The following is an 11518-nucleotide window of genomic DNA, read 5'->3' on the forward strand; positions in this document are numbered from 1 at the left end:
AAGTATCAGTAAAAATATACGTAACAGTAACCGAGCCCGATCTATTTCTTGATAACTTTCGATATCAGAACCTAAAGAAACCTTTTATGACCGTACTTACCGTGTATTTCACTTATTCTTTAAAAAAATTAAAGATCCGTTACCGAAACCAAAACTTGTGTACCCTATCCGTATCTGAATCCGAAATAAATCGGTGACATCCCTAATTCTGGTGACCAATTTAATAAAATATGATAAGCTTGGATTACTTGTGTCATGGTAGATATATATACATACGTATTACGTATGTTATGCAGATATTATGTACACGTTCATATAGTATATACCAAAGATTGTTCCTTTTGGTCTCTTAACAGTTTTTGTGTATATATTTTTTTAAGAATTCATAACTTTGTATTTATTAAAATAAATTATGAAGTTTTGTGTGTATTTCCTAGAAGTACCAAAGGGGTACATCCTTTTTCCGGTAAAAGTTATTGTAAAGAGTTTTGTGAAGAATAACACAGCGACGCCTACTTTCTTTTATTTAATATTATTACTTTTCATTTCATTGCCAATTTTTCTACAAAACAGTAAAATAACAATCTTTTATAAACCAATAAAATGTTTTTTCTAAACAATAATTACATTATACAGGCAATGCAGAGGTCAGAGAACACCAATATAAGATCAACCATACTATTTCTATTAAACGATGGGAATGTATTTATGTGAGACCTGCATACATTCATGAACACAAACTTCACTGAAGTGAATCCACTTTCTTAGAGACTACTGAGCGCACTCACTCTAAATATAAAAGCACACAAAAACAAATAATCACAAATCGTAAAAATATTAGCTCCAGTCTGAATTGATCCTGCCGATAGAGTCATTGACCTCTCAATCATCCGATTCTCCTACCACAATGGCGACTATAGAAACAAGAATTTCATCTCCAATTACTCTGTAAAGGAATTGATTTTTATTTTATTTTAAATGATTTAAAAAAATCTGTCTTTTACACGTCACATTTCATTTTATTATTTAGTAAAAGCAGATCTGACGGCCGGCTGCCAATATGGATTTGCTAAAATTCCCAAGTGCGAGGATCTTCGAAATTAATCGCATTTAAGTGAAAATGGAAGTGGAATTGTCGCCTTCAATAATAATCTTTTACATATTGAATAGTTGTACTCCTCGAATACACAGAATTGGATTAAGAATAAAAATGTTCAGTAGTAAAATCCACAGAAGAAAACACAGTACTTATGTATCATTTGATTTGATCTTGAAGTTAAAATCTTACCCTCATCTTAACCTTAACCTTCGTTATTTAAAAGGTCCTTAAACCCCAAAATGTCAAGAAAAGGAATAACTCGAACTCAATCAAAATACCAAACGTCTTCAAAATGATCCACTTCTCTGTGATCTATGATCAAGTTGACAAAATAGCAGACCCCAGTCCACACAGATAGTACTTGTCGAGTCCGCTTTATACCCAGAATTTAAAGCATATTTTAGCTAAGCTGCTCTCCTGAGTGTATTTTACATAGTAACCTACAAAGCTCTCGACGTGTACTATCGTAAGTCAAAGAACGTTAGCAGGTTGACCAATTAAAGTCTGTGTAGTATTAAAACTCAGTAAAAGTAATGACAAAATTTGGCCATGTTTTCATAGAAGTTTAAAAAAAAACATACCTACTTACTTGAACGTTGTGTTTGCTTCCTGAACTGATACATAAATGTAATAATCAAGCCTATCTATGATACTTAATCAACGTAATTGCTAACTACACGTTATTAAATACTAAAACTCACAAAAACCAAAAAAGAATCCCAAAAATACTTAGCCAAATTTAATAAATCGGATTCCAAACGCCAGATTTTACATAAACTAATTACGGTTTAAAAATCCAATCACCAGAATAATATTAATAAATCTGTTAGACTAACAAAATAGTGGTCTCACTTTGCAAAAAACCAAGAGCGAACTCCTTACTAAATACATATATACCACGATTAAATATATGAACATTACCTACATAGCACAGTAACGCATACTTGGGACGGTACCCCTCGCTAGGGGATGCCTCCAGGCTTATTACATTCCCACTTTTTCTTAGGTAAAGCCTTAGTTTAATTTGTATCTTTGTTGGGACCCCACATAAAGTCATTTCTCCACGTTCCCGTGAAATGAGTACAATTGTCTTCGTTTCAAAGGTAGTTCTGTCCTTTTCTTTTGTAAGCTAGGTAGCGAATAAGTAGGAGCTTAGCAGTTTTTTTTTTCTTTTGTGTTAGACTTTATATTATTATCGTGTGTTTTGTGTTTAAAATTGTTGTGATAGAGATTGTCAGTACATCCATTATTGTACCTGTTCATATGTTCAGAAAAAGTACAGTAGGTACCATGTTAAAGAGTGGATTTTAAGTCATGCACATGACATATTTTTTTTATTTATCTTATAAAAGTTTTGATGATATTGAAATAATACCATCGACACAATGACTGCACGGTTGGCGAAGTGGCCAGCAAGCGACTCTTTGTGTGAACCATTAATTGTTGTTTCGAGTCTGGGTGTCATGTAACGTGTATGTGAACTTGTACGTTTGTAAACGCACCCACGATACAGAAGAAAATAGTCATTGTATTTTGTTGTGAACACACATACGTCTCTAGCTATACCTTCAATAATATAGCATCAGTGTATAAGCGATGTAATATTATATACTACAATGTAGATAAAAATTCTTCCACACGAAACAAGCTTTGTAATGTAAACTTTGAGAATTTGCAGTTTGGATGCTCTGGTTGGCGCTCGAATTATTTATGTGGGCCATTGGAACAGAAGCCGTTTCTGCATTTAGTGCAAAGGATTCCTGATATCCATTTAGTTCGGTAAACAAGCCCTTTTAGTCTTAGGCTGCTTTTCCACCAGAGATCTGCTATGTAGCTATGCTACAAAAATATAATAGCTAAGCTGAGAAACTATGTGACCATTTCCACTGATACTAATCTATGTAGCTGTGCGAGGAAGATGCACAGATCGAGTATGCGATGGATTGATAATAAGGAAGCCATCCACAGCATACATCCATAGCACGCATATTTACATATAAAAAACATAGCTTAGCTGAGTCTGTTTCCACCAGCGATAAGCAATGTGTACCAATTAATATGCGTGTAGTGTGCCTGTGCAACGATGATGAGAAATTGTTCAACTATGATATAACTATCTTTAATAGTAAAATGCGTAGGTATACATAACTATCTTTGATCTCGTTTATATTTGTGATTGACTTAGAAATAAGAAAACATCAATCTTCTAGAATAAAGAAATAGACAAATATTTTCACCTTTGTTTGTGTAATCATATTATTTTTGATCCAAATTGATTTCAGAAAACTTATCTTGTAGTAAGGTTGAGGCTAAATATAAATTTTGTTTGTCTACCACGCTTTATTCAACACAATTACTTGTAGTCAATATTTAGAAAACTTTGAACGACTTTATAATATAATATCTTAACTTGGTTATAACTAGACAAAGTTGATAGTCTATCTTAAAAATAAAAAGGAAAAATATTGTGAAACTTATTGTGAATAAACAGGTAAGGTAGATATTATTAATCACTTAATTAGGCACGAACAAGAACATGAATGGGAGGATTTCCTGGTATAAAAAATATAAAACATTTATTTCGTTACAAAATGTTCTCTTTACATAAAGTAACAACAAGTTACACTTCCTCGAATCCGATAAACAGACACAATACCCAACTTTTACATGCAAACACGAGTTATCTCACAATAAAATCGAAATCGAAACTATATTCTGTGAACAAACAAGTAAATCCGAAACAATAAGCTTGTATTGACATACCTACGAGTAGCTACAGATACGCAATACTAAAGATTTGAATGATAGGAGGATTCAAACGAAATTGGGGTCCGAGGGCTTAGCGGAGGCAGAATATTTTTTCATCTCTCATAAACGTTTTAGTAAACATTTTTGGCAGATGGCCGCGAAAGAAGCCCCGGGAAACTCGTCGGACGATTTCCTCGTTTTACAACCACGTATAATCGTAGCGAAAAATTTTACGTTCCGATTTTCTTTTTGCCACTATAAAAATACAGTTTTTGGAAGTAAAAAGCCTTGTGCCTCGCCGTACGTAGCGTGATGAAAATTTAATTTCTCTCTTCGCACCTAATAAAGTTCGAATTTTTTATGAGACTTTTTTAGGTAATTTGAGCGTCCTGTTTTACACGTTATCCGAATAAGTGCTTATGTCTTAAAATAAAATACTAAAGTTAGACAGCGTAAAAAGTTAGCTCTAAGGATTTTAATGGATATATAAGTCGAGTCAAATGTTTACATCATGTTAGATTCTTGATTATTAATAACTTTTTTTAACTTTACTACTAGACGGCTTACATCCATAACAGTGCCATAGTAAAATAGACTTAATTCACAAACACAATTAGGACATTAGTCGCGTAACTCATCTCTTAACTAATTCACCTAAAAAGCAAACTTGGGCAGGTAAAAGCAGAAATTACTGGTAGTAACCAGATGATAGATATAAATAAAACTAGAAGTGAAAAGTTTCGTCCACGTTACTCCCGAGAGGCGTAGGATACAAAACTTCGTCGCATGATTGCTGTTAGTGTTTTCTTAGTATGAGAGTGTTTTGTTAGCTAGTGCCGTGTCCAGCCTAATCTAGTTCCTTGTTCTTGTTTATCCTTTTATTTGAATTAGTACCGCGTAGTAACTATAATGTCGTGTGAAGGTCAAAATAAATTACTATTGTAGTATGTACATATTTTAATCAAAAGAAATGTATTCCGTATTGTTACATACATAACCTCACAGTGTCTCCCATGGGGCAGGCAGAGACAATGTAGTGACAATTGTTACGGAGCATACATGCCGCTTTCGATTCATGATGAATTAACACTGAGACGATATTTGAAACACAGTCATTGCCAAAGTAGGTACTGAAAATAAAAATTTAATAGCCTATTTCCATTAGTAGTTTTATTTTATACTATGTAGTGATAATACATTAGAATCCTAGACGTTTCAATTAACTTTTATATAAATACTTTTGTTAAACCAGCTTCATTAAAATCTTTAGGTCTCAAAAATAACTTACCTAGACAATATTCAAAATAATTTTCATTTCAATTTAACATTTTCAAAGCCAACATTTTTTGCAGCACAAAAAATAATGATCCTCATTTCGTACTGAAACTGATCAAAGGTTTATGCAAAATACTTGCTTCTTATTGATTCCCTTCGCTTTGATTATGGAGTAAAACAATATGAATTTAATATTCAAGGACGCTTTTTATACAGACACACATTTTTTTTGTTATTTTACACGCGTTATCGTCACGTCTGAATCCCGAATACTACTTACATACAAGCAGATCAAGGTATACCAATCTATCACACATTATTTATTGGATTTTCAACATTATGTTTTTGCGATAAGGTTGCAAATCGATTGAAGAAAGGCAGATAAATGTGTGTTGATATGCTGTTGTGTGTAAGACGTATGGAGAAGGTGTTTGTCTAGAAATTGTCGTGGATTTAGATCTATTTAAAGTCGATTGGTTAAGTCTGACATACCTTTCTTTCGCATTATCTACATTTAGAAATATTTTCTTGTTTCATTTGAAGGTTAGTTAATTTGTGAAATAATTGGGTAGGTCCTCAGTCAAAAATAAATTACTTCGGCTTTCCAATACAATGAAATATTCATAAATCATCATCATTGCAAAAACTAGCCTATTGCGTTAGGCCGCGTTTCCATTGACGCGGAGCGGGGCGGAGAGGAGCTTAGCGGTGCACGAATTGACCAATCACTGTGCTCGAAATCTCCACTCCGCTTCAATGGAAACAGCATGAGCGGGGCGGAGCAGAGCTGAGCGGATATTCATACAAATATATAGCGAGACGATGCGGTGGGGAGGACAGCGGGGCGGTGCTGTGCGTAGGACAGCGGGGCGGTGCGGAGCGGACTGTACTTAAGACAGGGATAGTGACACTAACACGACGCCAATGCTAACGTGTGACAGAGACATAACCGAGTACCGAGTATTGCCGAATAAGCACGAAGATTCACGAAGTAACCAAAAAGGGATGTCCAAATAGCGCGTGTCAGGGTGTTGTTTAATCGATTTTCTTAAAATCGATTACTATGAAACAAATTATTTATCAAACAAAAATATATTTATTTTCAATGATGTTTAAAATTTTCTTAAACAGTCGTTACTCAAATAGTCGTTAATGATAATTGATATTCAAGTAAATCATAACTTTCAATTGAGAAAATACTTTCTTTTAGTTTTATTTTCATGTCGAAATATCGTTTATTAATGACAAAATTAACTATATTTGTAAATCTTATTTCGTTTAATATATCATATAAAAAAACAATAAACTCTAAATAAAAATATCGATTGCGATATTTGATCGATAAAGGGTCTATTGTATTTAGACATGGTCAATCTCTCAATATGATTCCAAAAGTATGCTCCGCTCCGCCTCACTTCACTCCGCTGACCATTTTCACCGCTCCTCTCCGCCCAGATCCGCGTTAGTGGAAACACTGACCACTTTTCACCGCTCTTCACCGCTCCTCTCCGCCCCGCTCCGCGTCAATGGAAACGCGGCCTTAGGAAAACAAAACATAAATTCAGTTTTTTTTCAATTTCATGTTAAAGTTCTAACAAAACTTGGTTATTTTTGTAAACAATACATCAAACAAGATTTTGAAACGGACTTTTATAATATTTCATTTTTATATGTATATGCATGTCGGGTATTCTATAGATATTTTTTCATATAAATCCATGTTATGGACTGATATAAAAAGAAGCCATATTTTTTTAATCGGTGACATAAATCCTGCGAAGCTTAGTTCCACAGGACGTCAATACCATTTACTATTGCAGCCATTCTTTTGCGTGCAAAAAGTATTTTGAACAAAGGATCGTTTTCGAAACAAATCCATTGTTCACAGCAGAAAATTTTATATTATTTCCAAAAAATCTCCGATACAAAAGCAATGTTCAAATGCAATATTTCGGTATTTTATCGCCGACACTGGATTCAATTAACTAGAATTTTTGCGTTGCATATGATTTCTATGTCGAGGTTGCCCAGAGGTTTAATATCCATCTCATACTGAGTGCGGGTACAAAACCTACCAACAGCAATTACCAATGTAACTTTGCCAAGTTATATTTACTTTCTATGATTAATTAGACACCACTGGCAAGGTGAAGGAAACCATCGCGAGAAAACCTGAATTTATAATTTCTAATTATGATTCCTTTTCCGAGTGAGAAGCGGCCCTTAATCAGCTGTAGTCACTTATTGACCCAGAGCTGCGGACTACCTAGCGGGTTAATGGGGATTTCGGCTCGAAAAACAGGAGTAGGAACGGGGTGGATTTTAGTCAGTAAGAGTCTAATCCTCTTTGCTCATCCAAGGCGGGAGAAGATATTGGATAATTTTCCCCTCTTAAAAAATGGCTATTCATGTGATTTTTCCAACTCCATACAATATAGGTGTAGATATGAAATACATACTCCAAAGGATCTTCTTAACACTATTTTACAAAATGTACTTCACTAGCAACGCACTTATCCAAAGAATTGTTGGTTTCCAATTATTTGTACCACCACGTGACCCAAGACAGCTCGTTTTCATCCAATACCGTTCCAAGACTATATCTATAAAATCTTCACAGAATGACTCGTATTTAACAAAGACAAAACTCTCAAATGAGGTCAATATTATAAAATGTCAATTTACAACTTTTTGGGAAGTACATAAAAGATTTTTGAAATTGGACGGTCTCCAAAATGGGAACGTTTCAGAGGGTCATTGAGAAATTTAAGGAGAAGCGAGTGTCAAGAAAGACAAGCAAATAATATAAGTAAGTGAAGTCTGGTTTGAAGAAGTGAATTTAATCAGCCCAGAGTGAGTGCAATGTTCTCATTCTATTTCCAGGACAGCCAATTACTGCATTACATCCGTTATTATTACGTCATTAATTTCTATTAGATTATTTAGACACCACTGACAAACGGTGAAGGAAAACATTGTGAGGAAACCTGGGCTTATAATAAAATTTTAATTATAATTTTGAAATCGCCAATCCGCATTGAGCGAGTGTGGTGATTAATGCTTAAACCTTCTCTGTGTGAGGACCGGCCTTTAGTCAGTAGTAGCTACTTATAGGCTGATGATGTGTTACTTTATATACTTTTATCCCGCGTTCCCGTGGGATAAAAGTATTCTATGTTTGTTATTCTATTATTCCAAACCATAATCTACTCCTGCTTTAAATTTTATTCGATTCCTTCAGCCGTTTTAACGAGATTGAGTAACAAAGAAACATACAAACACATGAACTCACAAACGTTCGCATTTAGAATATTAGTACAAAGAAAAGAATACAATGCATAATGGTTTGGTGCATTCGTGCATACGTGCTACAGGTTGTCGATTTTTTTTTTCAGGTCCTTAAGGCATTTATACGTTAACATTATAATCAAAAGGTTACACGTCTAAAAACAGCTTACATTAATTTTTTTCTTAATTTATTTACCACCTAAATGTTAAACCTAGTATTTGCAGTATGAAAAAATATTTTTAGGCTAAATTCCTGACCTTTTTCATCGCTACACATATGAATGAGCCATTATATTCATGTACAACCGCTTACATATACAAGTCTATGAATATAAATAAGATTAAAAAAGTTTTTTTTACGTTTTGTTCCAAGTAATTATATAATGTTGTGAGTTAATACCTGTGTCACAGCTTTAGGGCCCTTTTACGCGAAAATACTGTGTAACAATGTTTTTTTTTTCGAAATTATGCATATTTATATACAGGGGTGATCCGTTATTAAAACTGAATCTAGACGGAAATTAATCGTAAATAAAATATTTAACTGTTAATTTCAAAATGACGCATGCATTGAATTGTATTTTGCTTCAGTGTGACGCTTATACATACGTATTAACCTTATGCAGCCGTATAAAGCTTATACATAAGTATAATCTTCAGTGTGAAGGCTACGTAGAAGCTAGTATTCACTTAAAAGATTTAAAAAAATGTTGGAAGCCGACAAGCCGACGCGGACGTATAAATACAATAAAAACTATCGAAGCATGCAAAAACCATAGTACACTCTGTAGGTTCTATTTACTTTATGGGAACAAATACTTAAGCATATGTATGTATGTATAAAATGTACAAAAGTTTCTTTCCTTTAACTTTACCTACTCCTTACCAACCTTACCTACGTCCCGCCCATTCCCAATTCACAATCCCCAAAAAAACTTTACAGTCATTAGTCTAACGCACATTAAACTAACCAATTCCATCAAACTTCTTCAACAGACTTTAGACTCTATCACAGGAGTATAAGGATGAAGTTTGTATTAACGATTGTGAACAATGTGTACCTTAAATAAGGTCTATTGTGGATAAAAATACCACAGTAATATTAAAAGGAAAGCGTGGGTGGATGTCGCCACTAATCTGAAGACACACGGAGGAAGGTAGGATTTGTTGTCCCAAAATAAACCATAAGCAGGATTTTTAATTTGAAATTAATCTTTTGGTCAAAGAACAGTATTGTTGGCTATGGGAGAGTAAAGCCAAGGATACACTAGGGGACAAATGTTCTACGATATGGATCGGCGACATGTCAAACGTATTTTCACCCGACATATAATGGCGATAACGCGACTCATGTCCGTAGCGATGTCGTGACAAGCGATGTTGCCAGGTATGTCCGGCAACGTCGCGCTACTTCACCCAACGTTGCTAGCGACAGAATATGTCGTAGGATATTTATCCCCTAATGTATCCTTGACTTAAATATGGCTACAGAATTTGATGTGGCCCGTACGTTTAAAACGCCCGCTTCTCATGCATCAAGACGCCGCGCGCCGGTTCAAAACCTACCAATGTTTTTTTCCGAGTTACATTTACTTTCTACGACTATTTAGACACCACTGACAAACAATCTAGCCAATTGTCCTCAATTTAATGTGCCACTGAGTGCGTATAACCAATCTACACCTTTTTGTTTATAATATCATTGAACGGAGCCGTTTTTCGTATCACGTTATGGTATCTCCTCTTAGTACTTGCTTTATGAGCTATACTTTATAAATGCACTTCTGTTCACCCATTAAACCAGTAAAGAGTACGCTACATACTTTCATCTGTAAAACCAACAAAAATCCTCCACTGCATTCATATACAACCAGTACTATAGTATGCACAAAGCATGTTATACCAATCCGTACGTGACTTAGTCCTAATCCCGCTAAGCTAGCGTTTGTCGACTTAATCTCCTATATTGTCGTAATTACAATCAAAGGATTGCTATATATTCTCTATTTATTCACTTAACGGGGAACACAAGCTGTGTAAACCAATTAAGCTAAATAAACTGGGCTTAACGACGTGATTAGAAAATGGTGCGGGCAAAGTATTGGGTGACAAAGATTGAAAAGGGTTTTAAATGCGTAGGTTTTTGTTGATAATACTTGCAAAGTGGAAGATGCGTGGTATGAGTATGCGATGTATCAATAGTAGGGTAGCTATCCGAAGCACACGTCTATAGCACACATCCATTTCATGCATAACTTTACATATAAAAAATATAGCTTTACATATAAAATATATAGCTTAGCTCAGTCCATTTCTACCAGTACTAAGATATGTGTACCAATGAGTGTAATACATGGATCCCACAGCAACATAGCAGAGCACTTCACTGGTGGAAAAGCACTCTAATACAGACAAAATAATTTCATAGTCATTAATCTCAAACATCATCACAAAAACGAATTGACAAGCTCCAACAATATTTCCTTAGAACCAGTCTCTTTGCATTACAATAAGGAAACCAAAGGCAAACGGTTGCACTGTCAAGAGAACCAACATAAAACGTCGACATAAACGATGGGAATGCCATCAAAATGTCATCAACCTTTTGTTTATGTTTATACAGAACCTTTTGAATAATAACAATCGTAAATAAAAGCCGAGAGCGTGATTGAGAACTTCAAATAACTTCCTTCATTGATCGCTGTTTGGAGGAAAACTTCAATAATATTTCTTTTTATTCGGGTTCGGTCACATTGTGATGTATTCAGTTTCATGTCACATATCAACAGCCTTTTTTAAGGGGGGAAAATCATCCAATGACTTCTCCTGCCTTGGGCGAGGCGAGAGGGAATGTCAGACTCTTACTGACTGAAAACCACCCCGTTCCTACTCCTGCTTTTCGGGCCGGAGCCCCGGTAGGTAGTCTGTAGCTCATGTCAACAGCCTATAAGTGCCTACCAATAAGCAATCCTCTTCTCACGCGGAGAAGGTTTGAGAAATAATCATCGCGCTTGCTCAAGTCGTGTTGCCGATTTCAAACTTATAATTAGAAATCATAAGCCCATGTTTTCCTTTACCGTACGTCACTGGGGTCTAAATAAATCTTAG

The sequence above is a fragment of the Spodoptera frugiperda genome, chromosome 26, assembly GCF_023101765.2.
Source record: "Spodoptera frugiperda isolate SF20-4 chromosome 26, AGI-APGP_CSIRO_Sfru_2.0, whole genome shotgun sequence".
NCBI classification, from domain to species: domain Eukaryota; kingdom Metazoa; phylum Arthropoda; class Insecta; order Lepidoptera; family Noctuidae; genus Spodoptera; species Spodoptera frugiperda.